Genomic DNA, 19,467 nt, shown 5'->3' with positions numbered 1-19,467 from the left:
TTGCTGTTTAAATTTGCTCAACTGCTAGTGTCGCTCTGGTGTGTAATATATAGAGAATAATGGGTTAATGTATGTAAAGATCTTTGTGTTACATATCAGATGAGGCTTAGAATAAAAAGAGAGCGAGGATGCTGTTTTCTGTTAATCATACCGCTACGTTCCTATTTCAAAAGAAACACACATAAAACATGCTGCAACGTTGCAGTTTGAGCCGGAATAAAAATGATGTTTGATGTGTTTTGTGTTAATTATTACCTCATGTGCTTAATAATTGTGAAATATGTACTGTGCGATTTTTGTTGTGTTTTATTTCTAAAATATATTAATTCTAGGTATCAAACTGTTTGTTTGTGTAGAATCGAATTATATTGTACCAGAATTGATGATTTGTATAGTTAGTTCCAGGTAAAATGGTCTCCTCCCAATAAATAAATATATCAGGCATCGTTATATCAGACATTAATGTAATGGTATGATAAATAATTTAAGCTTATTACAAAAAAACTTTTGCAAATGTCCCTTTATTCAAAATGCGCAAATTTGAATTCCTAAACTTAATTAATGATCATATGTGAAGATTTTTCAAACTTAAGCTGTGATAAATACCATACTAAAGAAAGTTAACTTACATGATTCCGTTATAAAAATCAATACGACTCATTTTTATAAATTCAAACGGTGTATAAACCTAATCAAATTGTCTTGTTCATTTAAGAATTTACCACCAAATAAATAAAGAATGCGTAGTCACTCGCTTGGGTATTTTATTGGAAATTCCAACAGCTCAACACTGAAACGCGCATGCTCTGTTATATAATGGTATACAGTCGCAATCCAAACATGTGACAGTGATGCATATTTATTTTCCTGTGCTGCAAGAAGCGGCCTAGTTAGCTCACTCGGTAGTGCAAGTTTTTTACAGCGGGGTTGTCATCTTCGACATATTAAATACTGCTAAAACTGATTTCACCCACGAAACGGCGTCGGAATGGTGTCAATGAGACTAAGGAATTTAATGCATTTGTCCTTAGATAGATGAGCCTCGCTATGGGAAAACCCGGGTTATCCCAGAGTTAACACTATATGCATATAGGTTGCATTACACATTGCGGGGATATCTGGATCAAAAGCATATTGCATTTATAAGTTTGCATTACATAAAAAGCGATTATTTTATTAAATGTACCACACCAACCATTTCGTGTTTATGTCATGCATTTCATATATTAGTAGTTAGGTTACGGCAAAGTTTTTTTGAATTGTTTGAATTACAAACATACAGGACAAAAACGTCACGAGGTAATATGATAATGTCGTCAGGAGGACATTTTAGTCCATCCAATAAATGCCAAAATTAAATAATGCACTTAATGTTGCTTTATAATGATTTACCAAAATTAATACAACAACTGTGTAGTAAATAAACAATTTAAATCTGGTTTAAGCTTAATCTCAAATTAATTATATTAAAAATTATGTAATCGTATTTTGTCATAATGCATTTTGTAATTTAGATCGTAACAATAATAATTTATATTCAATGTTTATGATAATCGTCACCTCGGTCAGCTAGCAGATACAAAATGTTCGCAAGAACAAGATAACAATGTAAGGTCTATTTTACGATGTGCGATGCTTTTAAAAGAGATCAGAGCTATGTATATACTATAAACAAATATTCAGCCGCTGCACTACTATTTAGAGAGCCCCGTTCTAAAATGCTAAACAATAATCCCCCGCTAAAAGTCTACATATAAGCCAATTGCTATTTTACGACGGAAATAGTCTCGCTTAACAATACTGTGGATATGCCCAAAGGTACAATGTTCCACATGCCACAATACTACCTAAACAATCCCGCGCTACAATACCGTAATTACTCTATGTTTTCGGACACTTAAACATTTATTTTTTTTGCGTCCGAAAACTAAGATACGAAAAATATTCACAAAATACAGGTGTCCGAAAACTTAGAGTCGAAAATTGAAGCGTCCGAATGTAGCGTCAATTGTATCAACGACTACCGGTAATAGCACGTGCTTGTAAAATACCATGCAGTATAGTATACATTACATTAATATATGTTTGCACTGCATTTTAAATAATTTTAAGCACGTGCTTAATTTATTTTACAGAAAGTGACTACATTGTACAAGGTTGTACTTTGACCATTGAGTTCAAAGATAAGCATGTGATGCACCGACTAGTATGAACCTGTAATTAACGCAATAAAAAAGCAACTATGAATTATTTGTTTATTCATTTCCGATAGTTGTTGTCTATTGAAATTATATGGAACAAAGATATTTACCCGGTAACATTAAACATGCTGCTTCCTTAATACGGCATCGATTCAAATGCTATCGGGCGAATCCATTGTTTAATACCGGTTAACAAGTTTATTTACCCAATAACGCAAATGTAATGGTCCGTTGCCCTCAGGCATGCACCTGCCTGGTTTTATTATGTTAATCTGGTTGTAAAACCCCATGATCAAAGTGTCATTAGATATCGAAAACAGAACCGAAATTTGGTAAAATAGCGCTGTAAAATATACTGTCCGAAAACTTAGAGACACTAATTATGGACGAAAACTCGTGTGTCCGAAAATTAAGAGTCACGAAAAATAATTATTTTTGCTAAAAAAGGGGTGTCCGAAAACTTAGAGTGTCCGAAAAACATCGAGTTATAACGGTATTACCTAGATAGTTGAGCGTTGCAATGGCTGCAATACAACAGAAAGAGCCCCGCGCTACAGTACTATAGAAAGGTCAAGCTCTAAAATAGTACATATTGCGCTAAAATACTATAGAAAGGGTCCCGTGCTACAACACTACATACGGAGCCTCGCGCTACAATATTAAAGAAACAAAGCTCGCGATACAATATTATAGAAAGCGTCCCGCCCTACAATATTATAGAAAGATACCAGCGCTACAATATTATATAAATAGCCCCGCCCTTCAATATTATATAATAAGTCCTGCGCTACAATAATACAGAAAGAGTCCCGCGCTACAGTACTACAGAGAGAGCTGCAATCCACAATGTTATTGAAGAGCCCCGCGTTAAAATACTACAGAAAGCGTCCCGTTCTACAATATTAGACACAGTGGTCCACACAACAAAACTATAGAAAGAATCAAGCGCAACCATTCTATATGAACAGACAGGCTCTTAAATGCTATGGTAATGTCTACGGGCTACAGCATTAAAGAAACAAACCCCGTGCTACTCTATTATTTATAAAAAGAATTCGGCCCCACAATATTATATAAGAGGCACGCTCTACAATTATACAGAGAGAGCATCGCGCTACAATAATAAAGAAACAAGCCCAGCGCTTCAATATTATAGACAGAGCCCCGCAATACAATAATATAGAAAGAGCCCCGTGCTAAAATACTACAGAAAGATTCCCGCGCTTTACCATTATAAAAACTATTATAAAAAGAGCCGCCCCCCTTACAATATTATAGAAAGAGCCCTGCGCTACAATACTTCATTCATAGTCTCGTGCTACAATGCTACAGAAAGAGTCCCACGCTTCAATACCACAGCAAGAGCCCCGCGATACAATACTGCAGACAGTTCTTCATGCAACAATACTATAAAAATAGCCCAGCGCTACAATAATACGAACAGAGCCCCAAGATTCAATACCATATAAAGATCAAAGCGCTAAAAAACTAAATTGAGAATCCCGCCACAACGCTAAAGAAGATATCTCGCGTTATAGTACTATATAAAGAGCCCCGCGCTACTCGCCTATGGAAATAATTCTGCGCTACAATACAATAGAAAACGTTTCAAACTTCAATTCTATATAAATAATCACGTACTACACTTCATTAGAAAGAATCCAGCGCTACAATTTTAAGATTTACTCTACAATACTACAGAAAAAGCTCCACGCTGAAACACTTTAGAAAAAATGAACCTAGACGCTACAATACTACAGACAGAATCCAGCGCTACAATACTACAGAAAGAATCCAGCGCTACAATGTTACAGAAAGAGTCCCGCGCCACACAATTATAGAAAAAGCCGCTTCCTACAACACTATAGAAAGAGTCCAGCGCTACAATTCTACAAAAAGAGCCCCGCGCTACAATAATTATTATAGAAAAAGCCGCTACTTAAAATAATATAGAAGGAGTTCCTGTCTACAATGCTACAGACAGAGCCCTACGATACAATACTGCAGAACGAACCTATTGCTACATTATTACATAAAGAAGCGCGCGCTACAATATTATCAAATAGCACCGCGCTACAATACAATTGAAACAGCCCTACGCCACAATACTATAGAAATAACCACGCGCTTGAATGTTATCAAAATAGTCTGCTCTAAATTACCATAGAAAGAGCACCGACTTACAAATAAAACTCATTTAAAATCGGTGACTAGATCCATAAGAGATGCAGTTTCTTAAAATGATAAAGGCCTATTGTTGAAAGACAACACGCTTAATTCAAACCAATATTTAAAAACATATGACGATTGGAATATTGAACCTCTGGGAAATGATATCGTGAAATTTTATCAAACACTTTGTCGAAGTTACAAAGCGTAAACAGGTAAACGATAGCCACTGCACTTACACGTTATAATTCCCATCAGGTCTCGAATAATTGTCAGTATGTAGCGTTTTATATACGATGCACATATGTGTGCATTTTTTCCATGCTTTAACGTTTAAACATAGTTTACAGTAAAACACGGACAAATAACTATAAGTAAATAAATGAACAATATTAACATACGTTTAATAACCGAAATATTCGAATAAATCATCGGGGCGTGGTGTCTATTACGGCTGCGATTATAAGGAAGTAGAAGCGTTATAAAGACTGTGTTAGTGGTGTCTAACCTTTATGTTATAGATAGGGGAAGTAACCACTTGGACATGTTCGTCTGATTACGAAATATATAGCTTAAGCGAACTAAATATGATATTATAATAAGTTATTGTACTCCACTTATGTTCCTTATGGTAAGGATGTATTATTTACGCGTACGAATTATACGTGACAAGTTCAGATTATGTATTAGTAAAAGTATACTGCTGTTAAACTCATGGTTCATGGTTTGATATCGAAAGTGACTTGTTTTTATTGTAAAAGGAAAATAGAAATGTTTTGGTGTAATAAAAGTCCATAATTATTGTGTGTGTGCTCGGCCTATAAATAGTGCAATAGCTTTGTAAACCGTAATTAATTAATGCGATGGTGAGATGAAACACACATATTTATAATTTCTGACATACGAATATGCATTTCTAAAAATAAACGTCTCTCACTTAAAGGGGATTCCCGTCACGAGTTTAAACTTGTTTATTAAGTAGTATCAATGACTGATTTCGTCGTTCAGAATGCATGGCGGATTGCAGACTGAGTGACGTTTAGATGTGCCTGAAGATGTATTTGTTTTATATGACTACGTTCTGAACTTAATGTGTTTATGCTTGCGTGCCCATTTCAAATATTGGAACGTTTATGATAACGTTAACACTTCATCTTGCTTCTAAATGCAAATTTGACGAAAACATTGATTTGACTCGATATATTGTGCTGTAATCAGCCGACATCGGTAAGGCTTATCCACATTAAATTATTCATTATGTTAAGAATTAATAACATAACATGATATATCCGAGGGCTAAAGGCACGTCAGTTACTTAAAATTACGTTATACACTCCATAATTAAGTTTTCTCGTTTACAACAGCGCAGTATTAAAATAATATTAACTTACTCAAAATTATTAGTTACACTCCGACGTGAGAGTTTTGCAAATTGGAACAAAATCACTGTTCCGTGTTCAATATTTTTTCCTGCTATGTAAGTTACTGATTTTACTTATTTATAGTCTGGCACTGACTTGTCTAATTCGGTATGAATTAAAACTAAAACAATTCATTACTTCCAGATAAATTACACTGCTTAACTAATTCATTATTATGTAAAAATTCGGTCTAATTTGTGCGGTCTTTTCGATTAATAAAATTATTATTTACGATGTCCGATTGTATTATGCTTTGAATTCCTATCATAGATAATATTGCATCAAGTAGAAATATCACGGTATGGTCTTTCTACGTAGTTCGGTCCAGTTTATAATGTTGATTTACACGACACTATCAAGTCCACACGGTATTTTAACCAAACAATGATATATTTAACACGATATATCGCCCTTGTGAAGGTAGCCCAAAAGACGATATATCGTGTTAAATATATCGTGCGTCTACGCGCCTGTCGCGCAAAATATCATGCGTCGCCGCGACCGTCGTGCAAAATATCGTGCGTCGCCGCGCCTGTCGCGCAAAATATCGTGCGTCGCCGCGACTGTCGCAAACAATATCGTGTATCGCGTCATGTGTCGTGTCAAAAGGCGACGCACGATATTTTGCGCGACAGTCGCGGCGAAGCACGATATTTTAATATTCAAATCTCGCCCATATTATCCAAATCTCGTGTATCGCGGTCTAATTTCAGACCGCGACACACGACGCAAGAAGCGATACTCGATATTTTGCGCGAGAGTTGCGGCACCACTTGATATTTGTACTGTTTAAATATCGATGTAATAATATCGCCTGTCGACTGTCGCGTTAAAAAAAATTAGAATGCGACATTCGCCCTTTTACGAGCGTATATGCGATATCTCGCCCTTTGAACACGACCGTCGCACTTTACGAACGCGACCGTCGCCCTTTATGAACGCGACCGTCGCCCTTTTATAGGCGATATCTATACCTATATAGGAAGGTTACGTAATCCTCGGTTAAACTGCTCGTGTTATTTGCTTCCATTTGGTATCTTGAGCAGCAATCGGGAATCTACGGGCGATATTTCTCTGTGAAGTTGTATCTAATCAATTATAATCGTCTAATGTCAAGTCGGCCAGTTTTTATGTTTGTGTGTGGTTGACCATGTGTTATAGGGGTTTATGATCTGTAATGAATGTGCATTTCAACCCGAACGGGTGCACACACTCTTGTTTGTATCCGAGGTTTGATGTCAATGTGTCGCGTTTTTAATAGCGATGTTCTACGATTTAGTATTCATGGATCAATGTCGCTAAATTAACTACTGGACTAGCATCCAATTAAGTCTACAGCTTACATGTTGACAACCAGGTATCGTATGGCGTGTTCCTGGGTCTTGTTTTGACTTTTACTTGAAACTTATACCATTTTATTCACGCATGTCATTGCTCCGATAGCATTCTTTTCGTTGAGAAAATCCATGTTTGAAGAGTTTCATATCGTTTCTCGTGGTCTTTCAAAATGAAGTGTTAAACAAATTTTGTAAATTAATTATTTATAAGCATGAATTTTATAATATAAAATACTAATTAACTTTATAATATTAGACGAGAATGTGTTCCATTTTGTTCGCCCAATACAAGTTGAGCCTCGCCAATAAAGCTCGAAACTCGTCTTATACGAGAAAAAGGCGGCCAATTTGGAAACAAAAACATGGCCAATATGGAAAAAGGTCGGCCAATACAAGATTCAGCAAACCAGGAAATACTCGGCCTTATATGAGAATCTAAAATTTCGACTATTTTGGACGCCATTTTGAAGTTGTATGCTTAACTTTGGTGCAAAAGTTTAAATCTTAAAACAAAATACTTAAAGCACACAGCCCCTTAATAATTCAGCTCCCGTTTTCAACAATAACAAGTGTGCAGTGTAACCAAAATAGTAAGGTTCAATATTTGAGCATATGTACGTAAATAACAACTTTGAATATTTTCAAGCTACAATGAGCGCCGAAAGCAAAACTAATTCGAAATCATGGAGGATTTACTCATTACAAATGCAATTCCTATTGGCAATAAGTAAGTTTTTAATCCTTATTGTCTTTCTGAGTTGTATTAAAAAGAACGGTAGTGATCCAGTGTGGCTGGAATGTTATTCAGGTAAATTTTGCATATGACATGTTCGCGACCTGTCAAATTGTGTGCCTGCATCATGTATGATGTAATGTCCAGAAAACATCTATCTTCATATACTAAGTTCAAATGCTTTTGTTTCTATGCTTTACCAGTAATATTGCATTCATATTTCAATATTAATGAAGTAATAATTCTATTAATTGCATGGACCATTTGTTTCCCCTTGCAACAATATTTAATTTTCGTTTTAAATTAACAATACATCTCTTAAAAGGTAAGCTAGATTGAGTTATACCGGTACACAGTTGTTTACCCCTATCGACAAAACGGGGTTTGGGGGCGGTAGACCCCGATACTAAAGAAATATATAGGATAAAACGGATTTGTACGTTATAGTAGGTGTTAGGCTTAGCAACCATCAAGTTATACGCTTTTCCATTTTTTTTAGTATCGGTAAATTTCAATCGTCCAAATAGGTAATTTGTTGTACATAACATTTTCAAAGCATTTTGCATGGGAATATAACCAGGGGAAAAGTTGTATAGAACAGAAATTTTGCTATTTTTCAAAACTTCATACTTAATCTAATAGCAAAAACCTGTAATTTGAAAGTAAAATTCAAGCTTTTCTTGCTGAATTATATTATAAAGTTAATAAATAAAATTGTCATTACTTAGTTGAATTCATATTGGCTTTGTCAATAACAAAGCCAATATGAATTCAACTAATTAATAACATTATAGGATAACATATAAATTGTTGGAGATGCGATTTATAAATGTTCTTTATTTCTATTGCGTAAATAATATTGTTAGTATTTTGCAGGACGACATCTGAAAACTCTTGATAAAACTAGCTGCTAGGCGGCTCAGATGCAGAACCAGTCACGTGCTGAGAGACTCCAGTTTGCAAACATTCCGCGCTGGGGAACAACCTTACTCATCTGTCACGCACACGGTATTCTATTGTCTGTCATTATATTGATTAAGCATAATGATTTTATCGTTCACTATATTCTGAATTTAAATGTATTCAGATATTTAAGACATAAACATTACGAGATAACAGGAAAATGCATTATATGTTAGTTCATGCATCATGTAAACGCACATTAGCAATAAATGTTCCCACTTCATCGATTGTGTTAATTGTAGAACTAGTTGATTTCGTGGCTTCGAACACACACCATACTATATTTTACAATATCAGTAAATTAATATTGGATACAAATTTACAACAATTTTTTGCAATGGTTGGGATATATATGAGGCATTGGAACGAAGTTTTCTTTCCGAAAACAATTTATGTTCCTCGTCCAGGTATAGTTAATGACGTACTGTTATTTAATTCAGCGGAGTCATTCAACCTGCATATTACCTGACTAGGCCAATAAAACAATTATTTTGTCTAAAGTTAGGCATGTTTCATATCAGACGCACCTTTTACACGAGCAGACGCCATCTTATTCGCATTTTGTATTGAAAGCAGTATTGTTAACGTTATATCGCATTACTTAAACGTATTTATATACTGCAACCTGTCAATTATGACCAGTTTATATGTATTAAGTACATGCAAACATATTCGTGATCATGTTAATATCATTGACTCTTATTTTATGACAATTAACCAAACTATAACAATCATTCTCGTCGATATAAGCTTATCGAAGATCATACTGTAACACTTTATAGATGGCTAAAAGTGGCAGGAGTCTTGATGAACCAGAAGGGATCCCTAGACAGGGCAGTGTTTTCAGCCAACAAGACCTGGTAAGATGACAGGTCGGGTGTAGTTTGTTTCAAATAGAATACAAAAAGATAATTAACGCATAGTTTTCCCGTTTATATGTCTGCGACCCCCATGATATTGCTAAATGACATTTCATGAATCTAAATATGAATCTAAATCATTAAAATGGTTGATGTTTGCATAATAAAAGACAGGTATACGTTAAAATCTTTAGAAGAAAGAGCAACGTTAAATGCATACAGCATATCACAAATGGGTCCCAAATTAAATACTTGACTTCTTTATAAAATGTGAAACATGAACAATGCTTACATACGTTCTCAGGAATCTTCTTAAATAAAATTATCAGTGTCTGCACGTGACACAGTACGACACTAATTTTGCCAAAATAATTAGTTCGTTAATTTATGCAGCTTACAACAAATCAATTTAAGTTTAATATCAATATGTATAGCACTAATTGTATGGTGTTACACTTTGAGATAATAGAGTTGTATGAGTTTATATTTATGAATGAATGTCATGAATATAACAACTCTCTGTTTATTATCGTTTATATTTCCAATGTCTTTATTTCAATCCTCTTAATTTAATTATGCCCCCGGTATGGTGGCATATAGCAGGTGAACTGTCCGTCAGTCCGTCAGTCTGTCCGTCCATCCGTCCGAAAACTTCAACATTGGCCATAACTTTTGAAATATTGAAGATAGCAATTTGATATTTGGCATGCATGTGTATCTCATGAAGCTGCACATTTTGAGTGGTGGAAGTTCAAGGTCATCCTTCAATGTCAAAGGTCAAAAAACAAACTCCAAGGGAAGTAATAAGCTTTAAAGGGAGATGATTTCTATAAGCCAAATGATAAATAGAAATTTTATTTCAAAGCGGCGCAGTAGGGGGCATTGTGTTTCTGACGAACACATCTCTTGTTAATGTATTATTTTATGATTGGCAATCATTGCACCGACCATCTGATTATTCACTAAGAACATGCACATTAATGCGTAAACTATTTTCACAGGTTAATGCGTATAATTTGATAACACATCGGATGACCAATAAAGTTTTATGGGGAAATTAAGAGATCATACTTTATTAAAGCAGTTTTATGTACATTAACTATGCATGTTAGATGAACATTCCTGTCCACTTTTCATTTAAATATGTTACTTTAAATAATTTCATTATTGCTGATTGATTTGACGACTACCAATATCATGTTATTTATGACATATAACATGGTTCTATTTTATTGAAACGTATTAAATGTTCAGTGGGACAATGCCTCCGTTGAGATAGGCACTGTTATGAGCTGGCTCGGTTACGGACCGGAGATCATACAGGCTCGGAGAGACGCATACAGAGAGTATGGCAGGCTGTGGACTGCACGGGAATGTAGAGCGGGTGCGTTTATTATTAAGGGTAGCAAGGCTGAGGGGCTGACCCGCTTCCTGGAAGTGATAGAGACATGATGTTTGTACGCAGTACTGTCATTTGCATAGAAGATGGTGTTAATGCTGATAACTTTTCTAGAGAGATAACCGTGTTTAGATCATACAGTCGTATGAGTTATCCCGGCCACTGTAGACTTCTACTATAGAGACGCGGTACAACGATTCACCCGAAAATTAAAGATGCGTTGTGTGATGATGGGTACGGCCAAGAACTCCTGAGCAGTGACTTATATGTACATAACTGTTGGAAGGTTCTATCAGCGGAAGGCGCAGTGCAGCATGATCGTGCGGGGCCGTCAATGCCTTATACAATACACGGTACATTTCACAACGACTTAGTAAATGCATTTCGCTATTACTGCCCCGAAATCCTGTCAAAATGGGCCGCAAGACGTCGCCACTGGCCACCACCGGAAGTCGTTCAGCAAGTCGTATCACTTGGGGCATTTCTTTCGCCTGTTGGATTTAAAGGTAGTGAATATCAACATGTTGAATGGAGAGTTTGTTTCAACGCCGGGGAGATCGAACTAGTGCACAATCTTAATGATACTCAAATTAAATTGTATGTTTTGTTGAAAATGGTGAAGAGCGATGTATTAAAACCACGTAAGAAAGAAGTTTCATCGTACACATTAAAAAACATTGTATTATGGATAGCGGAAAATAATCCTCAGTTCTTGTTTCATGAATGAAGTCTGTTGCACTGGTTACATGAAGGATTGGATGCGCTAAGAGTTGCGTTAGTCACCCGAGAGCTGCAATATTATATGATTACTGACAGAAATATGATGGCCGCATGTGGACTGGAAGAAGAACAACGAAGTACATGGATAACAACGATTACAGAAATGATGGGTGAAGTTCCTGGGATGATCCTGAGATTACCAAAGATACGACATGCACTTATTGCACATCCTGAACCATTCCGATGGTACAACGGGAGGAGAATGGAGGTGGAGTTGCTGAGGCTCATGATTATAAACAGAAGTATGCTCTGCAGGGATGAGAACGGGAAGCTTGACGAGACAGATGCTATTCTGCAGACATTAAGTAGATGCCAAAACATGATTGTAATAGAGGTTTGCCTGAGGATGATAATGGAAGGAGTCGAGTTAACAACATGATTGATGTTTATGAAGGAATTTTGATGTAAAACTTGTACGGTGATAGATTAACCAGTTACTAGGCATGTATAACACTCATTTATAAATTGTGGGTACTTTAGTTTAACCCTTTGAAGTAACACAGAGCATTGTTGAGAAGAATGTGATAATTCAATGACTTGACGGAAATATTATTTAAATTAATTGATGTTTGCTCGCAGACGTAGTTTGAAATGTTTGAAAATGTGAGCAAACTGTTATACAATTCTCGTGTTGACAGTCTGCCGTAAACTTTACCAGAACAGTAATATTTGCTTAAAGCCACACACCTTGAAGTGAAATACATGTTTATCAATACAAATACTAGATGCAATTTGAAAGTGTGCAAAATTGTCATATATAGCCTAGTTAGCAAGTAATTTATTTATTTATTTAAATTTAAAACCGAAAGTAGGATTTCTATACGTACACGTAACCACCAGATATATTCTATTTGGCATAGATAAAATTAAATCTATAGCCTAGTTAGCAAGTAATTTATTATTTTTCAAACGGTACCGCTTTGAATTCGAAAGTAAGATTTCTAGACGTATACGTCAATTTCAACAAACACGATTATGTTTTAAGTTTTAAAGCGCAAAAAGACGGAATTTTACCTTGCAACCACCAGATATATTCTAATTGGAATAGATAAAATATATTTCTTATTTATACTTAAATTTACTTTCATTTCAAGGTGTGTGGCATTAACTTTATTTTAAAAAACTTGCAATCATTTAGCTAACAATAGTTTGCAAAATAAAGTTAAATGCTTGCCACATTGTATATGATCGTACACTAATATGCATGTATCGCCCTGAAACCAGCAGCATATCATAGTATGCATATGAAAATTTGTAAAACTGGTAGTATTTACTAGCATTATGTCGGCGTATGTTGTTATGCGACTTATGTTTATTTGTATTAGAAAATAAAATGTATTTTTATTATTTATATTTCCGTCTTTCAAGCTACATTTTCACTTTGTTTGTGGTTGGTATTGTTTACGCATTTGTACTTATTCAATTTATGTGTTATTAGTAGTCCACTGGTACTACAAAACAGCGAAAAAAAGGATACGCTATTCTCATTAAAACACAAATTTGTATTGTATCTATAGATATGTATATCTATGTTTTATTATTGATGTGTTGATGCGGACATATTTCCACACATGTTACACGTAATGGTTGCATTTTCGTTAATCTAGTTTTACCATTATTCTAGTTTTTGCTCTAAGCGTATGCATGCTATTGTTAGTTTACATGTTTTATAGCTTGATTACCGTATTGCTAACGTCATGGGCGTTTTTTGTGTTATGTATTCTATTATTATATTGGCTTCCTTTTGCATTTATATAGAACGGCAAGTTATGAACAACGTTTTACATGATCTTGCCTTTGGGTTAATGCTGAAAAAATGTATATTTATGAAGATTTATTTATAAGTTTTGTTTAAATGTCGCTTTGATATAACGGATGGAAAATAAATACATTGTATTGTATTTCCAATAAAATACATGAAATATTAAAACCAATAGTACTGTTGATGTGAATTCATTGATCGAAATAATGCCACATCTTATTGATTAATACACATGTTGTTGATTTGAGTGACTTATGTCGTTGTTGGTTCATTTATTCATACCATATTTATTGATATTTTGACTTTTTCATCAGCGATATGTTTGTAATTATCTGCGTTTCGATATGTATTGATAACTGTGTATGTATTTAACTGGTATACGTGCCTAACATTCAATGTCATATTTGTTTTCGTTGTGAATACAGTCATGACGTTTTCTCTTGCTTTGAATACATTTTAAAATGTGTTAAATTATGCTTCGGAAGTCTGGGGCTATACTAAAACTAAGGAACTTGAAAGAATCCATTTGAAATTTTGCAAACGATTACTAAAGGTAAAACTTTACACATGTAATGCTTGTGTTTATGGTGAGCTGGGTAGATATCCCATGTATATACATAGATATGTACGTGTAATTAAATATTGGTTTAAGATATGTAGATCTGAAAATATCATTATTAAAACCATATATAATTTGGCCGTCTCAGATTATCATAAAAGCTGTCCTAATAGGATATTTAATGTTAAAAAATGTTTGATGACTTTGGTTTTAGTTATGCATTTGATGATATAAATACTATTACTATTGAGATTAACTCATTTGTAGAGGAATTTAAACGGAGAGTTTATGATAACTTCACACAGGACTGGTATAGAACCTTAAATAATAGTTCGATGTTAGATGTTTATCAAAATTTCAAAATCAATTTTGAATATGAGTCGTACTTAGACATTTTACCAAAAAGTTTGAGATACTTTTTTACCAGATTAAGATTGTCAGCCCATCCACTGCATATTCAAACCGGTCGTTATGCAAGAGACGTCGCTAGATATCATCGTCACTGCATGTGTTGCAATTCGACCGATATTGAAGATGAATTTCATTTTATTTGCCCGGCGTTTAGAAACATTAGAAAAAATACATAAAACCATGTTATTACAAAAGGCCATCTATGTATAAATATTTAAGTTTACTGCAATCGAATAATAAAATAGAACTTATAAAAGTATGTCTCTTTGTTAAAGAATTACTTAATGTTCGAACATCTATTATTAACGCAATAATACTTTAGATGTTCATCCTCTTTTCTTTGTTCTTTTTTTTCTGTCTTTGTTGTTTTTATATTTAATTTACTTTGTTAGCTAAGTAAATCATTTGTAAATACGTGTAAAAGTTTGTACCTCACAATTGACATTGTACTGTTTTCATAATGTGTTGTTGACGATGTACATTGTATAAGTCAAAATAAACTGTCTGTCGGTCTGTCTGTCTTATCAGCTAATTTTGAATGACTTTAGTCGGATCACGTATCCACATCATATGAATTGTTATTTATATATTATCCTGAGCAAAATGTTCGTAATTGATGGCGTTGGTATACACGACTTAACATAACATTTCATGTTTGCTTGCGTTGTGAATATAGTCATACGGTTATATTTGTTCTTGCTGTGAAACACCAGTAAATCACAAGCTTACAGAATCCAAATAATTGAACATCAGGTCATTTCAATCTGCGCTCACATGGTAGTTCCCCCAATTTTATGTAACGCTACCATTCAACGTAAAAACACAGAAGCTGCATGATCAACTAAATCAAGATACATTTAAAGATATTAAATAATGTATTTGCCATAGATTGAAAACTTTATTAAACGACCCTTAAGTAATATGTTAGAATCAACTGATAAACGGCATTAATTATAGTTAATGCTTTAATCAAGATACTTCTTATACATATTATACATAACATTCTTATACATAACATATTAAAGTCGATTATCTTTACAAGGCAAATTTAAACTAAACAGATAATAATATGCGTGGAACATGTGTGCATAATTATTTGTATTTGCATAACTGTTGCCAGTAAATGGAAGTCAACATCAATGCTTCCAGGGCATTTTAAAATACCATTTAGGGAATATGATTACATAAAGTTCCTGAACATTACAATATATATTGATGATATATATAATATTACAATCGTCGAAGGGCACTTCATTTAGTACATCATTTCCTACCGTCCACTGTATCTTAATGGAATGCTCTTTTGAATGACATTCAAATACTGACTAGTTCCACTCATTTAAAAGGCTCATAAGGAGATCGGTCGATTTATAATCCATTTTTGGCCTGGGGCATAGCCCTAAGGTCATAGCAATGATACACATTTCTGAGACAGTCAGAATTGGCTGTCTGCCAAAATCCACGAATGAATGAATTCCCAAAAGTCCGATTTACCACTTGGCGGTAATTCATGCGCCTTTAAAAAAGTTCTTCGCAGATCTCAATAACCCGCCTTGTAAATACAGAGCATCACTATATAAAATGACAGTGTTATAAAACGTGTAGAAAATATTATTGAAGCAAAATTGCTAAGCATTGGCTACGACATAGTTTTATTATTGTTTGCATATTCATGCGAGAATAAGTTCCTCACTTGACGGTGTAGGCCGGAAAGATACGAGTGTCTACGGAGACAGATTTTTTTTCTGATACATTTTTTAAGACATTACATTTGGTATTTATAAACATATTTTAAGATATTGTTATTTTATTTTGCTTTAACGAGACATTCAAGAAAAAAGAAAATGAAAAAAACAACAAATATTCATGATCATTCTCGGAAATATACGAAGTTACCGGATATTATATTTCACTGCGCAGATCGAGCGCGCAAATCGAGCGCGAACAGTTCTACGTGAGACAACGTACACAATCTGTACACCGTTTGTTATCAGGGTAAAGGCCCAGTATCTCTATGATGCCGGCGGAGCCCCTTTGCGTGATCCGCAATCTACCGGGATGAACCATCGGGGACGATCGGGATGAACCGGGGCTCCACCGGGAAAGTATTAAAATGTTTAATACCTCCGGGATGGACCGAGAGTCACCGAGACGGACCGGCAACGACCAGCGCGGCACCGGGAACAACCGGGACGGCACCGGGAACAACCGGGACGGCACCGTAGCTCCACCGGGGCCAATACAGACCCCGGCAGAGCTACGGCAACGCCCCGGTGAATGCCGTTAGAGTCCCGGTAAAGCTACGGTATATAAGAAAACAGGCGCTCTGCCGGAACGCCACCGGCATTAACCGGGGCTCCGCCGGGGCATTACCGGCGACGACCGGGGTATAACCGGGACGTAGCCGTAGCTCTGCCGGGGTCTGATGCCGGCATAGACACGGTGAATGCCGGCGGTGTTACGGTATACCGGAGCTCTGCCGCCTTTCACAGGGACACTACCGGCGACAACCGGGGCTCTGCCGGGATAAACCGTTGCCAGTCCGGGTTGACCGGGACTCTGTCGGGCTGTTGACCGGCTTCAACCGGGGCGGCACCGGGAAATAGTGTGACTGCGTTAAAAAATTATACGAATAATCCCGGTCCTCGCCGGTCGACCGGCGTTAGCAAACCGGGATGGACCGGGGCTCTACCGGCAAAAGTGAGACTTGGGCTTAAGTGGATTTTCTTTTGTATACACATTACAAAGGAAGTATGAGTGGTTTCCTGATCTGTTAATTATGTAATAAAACGCTATTTTAGGCTATTGAAAGCGATTTATTTGACGCCAACAATAACAGTTTTTTTTGCGGCCATGTTGTTGTTGTTGTATATCTTCACCGCCTATGTAGACGAACCTCTACCAGATCTGTAGAGTTGAACAAAAGGTTATCGTTCACACAACCAGTATCGTGTTGCCCTCTACTGTCTATGTACACTGTAGTATATACACAACTATTGTCTTGTCTTACAATCTCTGAGCTTCTGCACTTAACCGCTAGGGTCAATCCGTATAAATTCGAACAAAAGGGAGAAATTCGGACAAAACATCATAAATGCATTTTACGTCACACTTAACCTAGCCCCAGGCCTTCAGCGCCTACAGCGCTTTGATTATATAAGATGAAACACGCCATTTAATGTTACACTCTCGCCTTGGAACAAATTGCAGCGCCTTAAGTAAACATCTATTTAGAGACAAAAGCGTGTATATACCTCTGCAGCCAATTGTATAAATATGGATAACTTTAGCCAATCCAAAAGATAACCTTTTGTTAACTTTATCCGTTTTTTGGATATGTTATCCAACGTATATCCTATATATCCTATTGTATAAAAATGCAAGTCGCATTGGATATCTTTATCCGATTTGGTTAAAGTTAGCCAAACATAAAAAACCCACAATGCATATTTAATCTGGTTCCGGTCAAGACGGTTTCGCGGAGAGTGTCATTTCAGACGACAACAAAATGGCTGAAACGCTTTCGCTTCGTAAAAAACTTTCAGTTAACTTTTCCCATGAGGAAACTGCTCTAATCCGTGAAGGTGTTATGAAATTTGACAAAGTTTTGACAAAGAAATTTTCAAGCGGCTCAACACCAGTCACCAAGAAAATTCAAGATGGGGCGTGGGCCGAAATAACGGAAAAAGTGAGTTCCGTCGGTCGTGCGTGTCGCACGATTGACGACGTGAATGGTATGCGAACGCCAACATTGATAATTTTCGGCCATTCGTTAATATGAGATATGTAAATATATGTATTTATTAATATTTAACTGATGTATTTAGGTGTTAGTATTCCACAAGCCGAAGTCGAAGATCAACGTCCGTGCGCATGTAATCATAGCGCCGTTTGAAACGCAATATGAATCCGTATACAATTTCTAGAGACTATTATATAGAGATTATGCATAATTACAAAAAATTATAGAGCTTATTGTCATTCCTTCAATTTCAGAAATGAACAATTCGCATTCTCCGTAAATATCTGACCAGTTTCAAATTGCGCGAGTGACTGATTGTAATATGTTGCCGAGATAGAATAAGACAAAAGTATGTAATCAGTAATTTTATTGTGTGTTATTTATTTAGAAAAATATCGGAAAATGGTCGCGAAGGCCAGAGAGTCGCTTACGATGGAGCGAAAAAACGCCCGGCAGACGGGTGGCGGACATCCGATGAAAGCCGCCGACACGATAACGATGTCAATCATTGAAACAATGGGATTCCGGGTGCTTCTCAATCCGAAACCACCATCGGTATGTGACCACCCGTGTACTTAATTATTAAAAAAATAACTATATTGATTATTAAAGCTCCACTGCAAGTGTACCTAATTTATAAATACAACACTATTAGATTATACCTAAATCATAAACCACTGAAAAGACTCACACTGTCGAGTGCGTAATTTTTCTGTGCCAGCTACATACATGTATCTAACTATTCTTACCTTTCATTCAATATATTCACATAATTCCATTTTAATCCATACATATTTTTATTCTCGTTAGATGCAGTGCGCAGCGCAACAGGATTTGTTGAGCTGCTCCAACTGGATGGTAATTAAATCCAATTTATTTTAATTTCCTTTGCAAGAAACAAAACACATTCCATGTCGCTTAAAAATCACACTGTCACTGATAAACATTACACGCTTCTATGCATAGAATTTTCTAGATTGTGTAGTCTTTTGGAAGAGTTCATTTTTTTCGTAGATTAATGGATACTAAAATAATCAATACTATGTACGCAAATGCCTTTAATGATTAGCGAGAAATTGACATTATAATCGTACTATTAATTACCATTCTTGCAAGTATGCTTATACTCT

The 19,467-nt window shown here is 35.7% G+C and overlaps 2 protein-coding genes and 2 long non-coding RNA genes across 5 annotated transcripts in view; 2 read left to right on the top strand and 2 right to left on the bottom strand.

The window, feature by feature from the left end:
- LOC127869465 (uncharacterized) overlaps positions 1-19,467 on the bottom strand; it is a 314,131-nt gene that overhangs the window by 130,957 nt on the left and 163,707 nt on the right. The window lies entirely within an intron of this gene.
- Positions 1-19,467, top strand: part of LOC127869500 (uncharacterized) — a 293,685-nt gene that overhangs the window by 148,318 nt on the left and 125,900 nt on the right. The gene's annotated exons all lie outside the window — the stretch shown is intronic.
- Positions 1-19,467, bottom strand: part of LOC127869464 (uncharacterized) — a 239,366-nt gene that overhangs the window by 130,957 nt on the left and 88,942 nt on the right. The gene's annotated exons all lie outside the window — the stretch shown is intronic.
- On the top strand, positions 4,901-15,024 carry LOC127869495 (uncharacterized). Its single transcript, XR_008044595.1, has 4 exons — positions 4,901-5,001; positions 8,738-8,869; positions 9,607-9,684; positions 10,939-15,024. It is a non-coding gene; the product is annotated as an uncharacterized LOC127869495 (long non-coding RNA).

This window comes from Dreissena polymorpha, chromosome 2 (genome assembly GCF_020536995.1).
Source record: "Dreissena polymorpha isolate Duluth1 chromosome 2, UMN_Dpol_1.0, whole genome shotgun sequence".
In the NCBI taxonomy this organism is placed as follows: Eukaryota; Metazoa; Mollusca; class Bivalvia; order Myida; family Dreissenidae; genus Dreissena; species Dreissena polymorpha.
The sequence above is the reverse complement of the archived record's forward strand: the minus strand, read 5'-3'. Positions and strand labels throughout refer to the sequence as shown.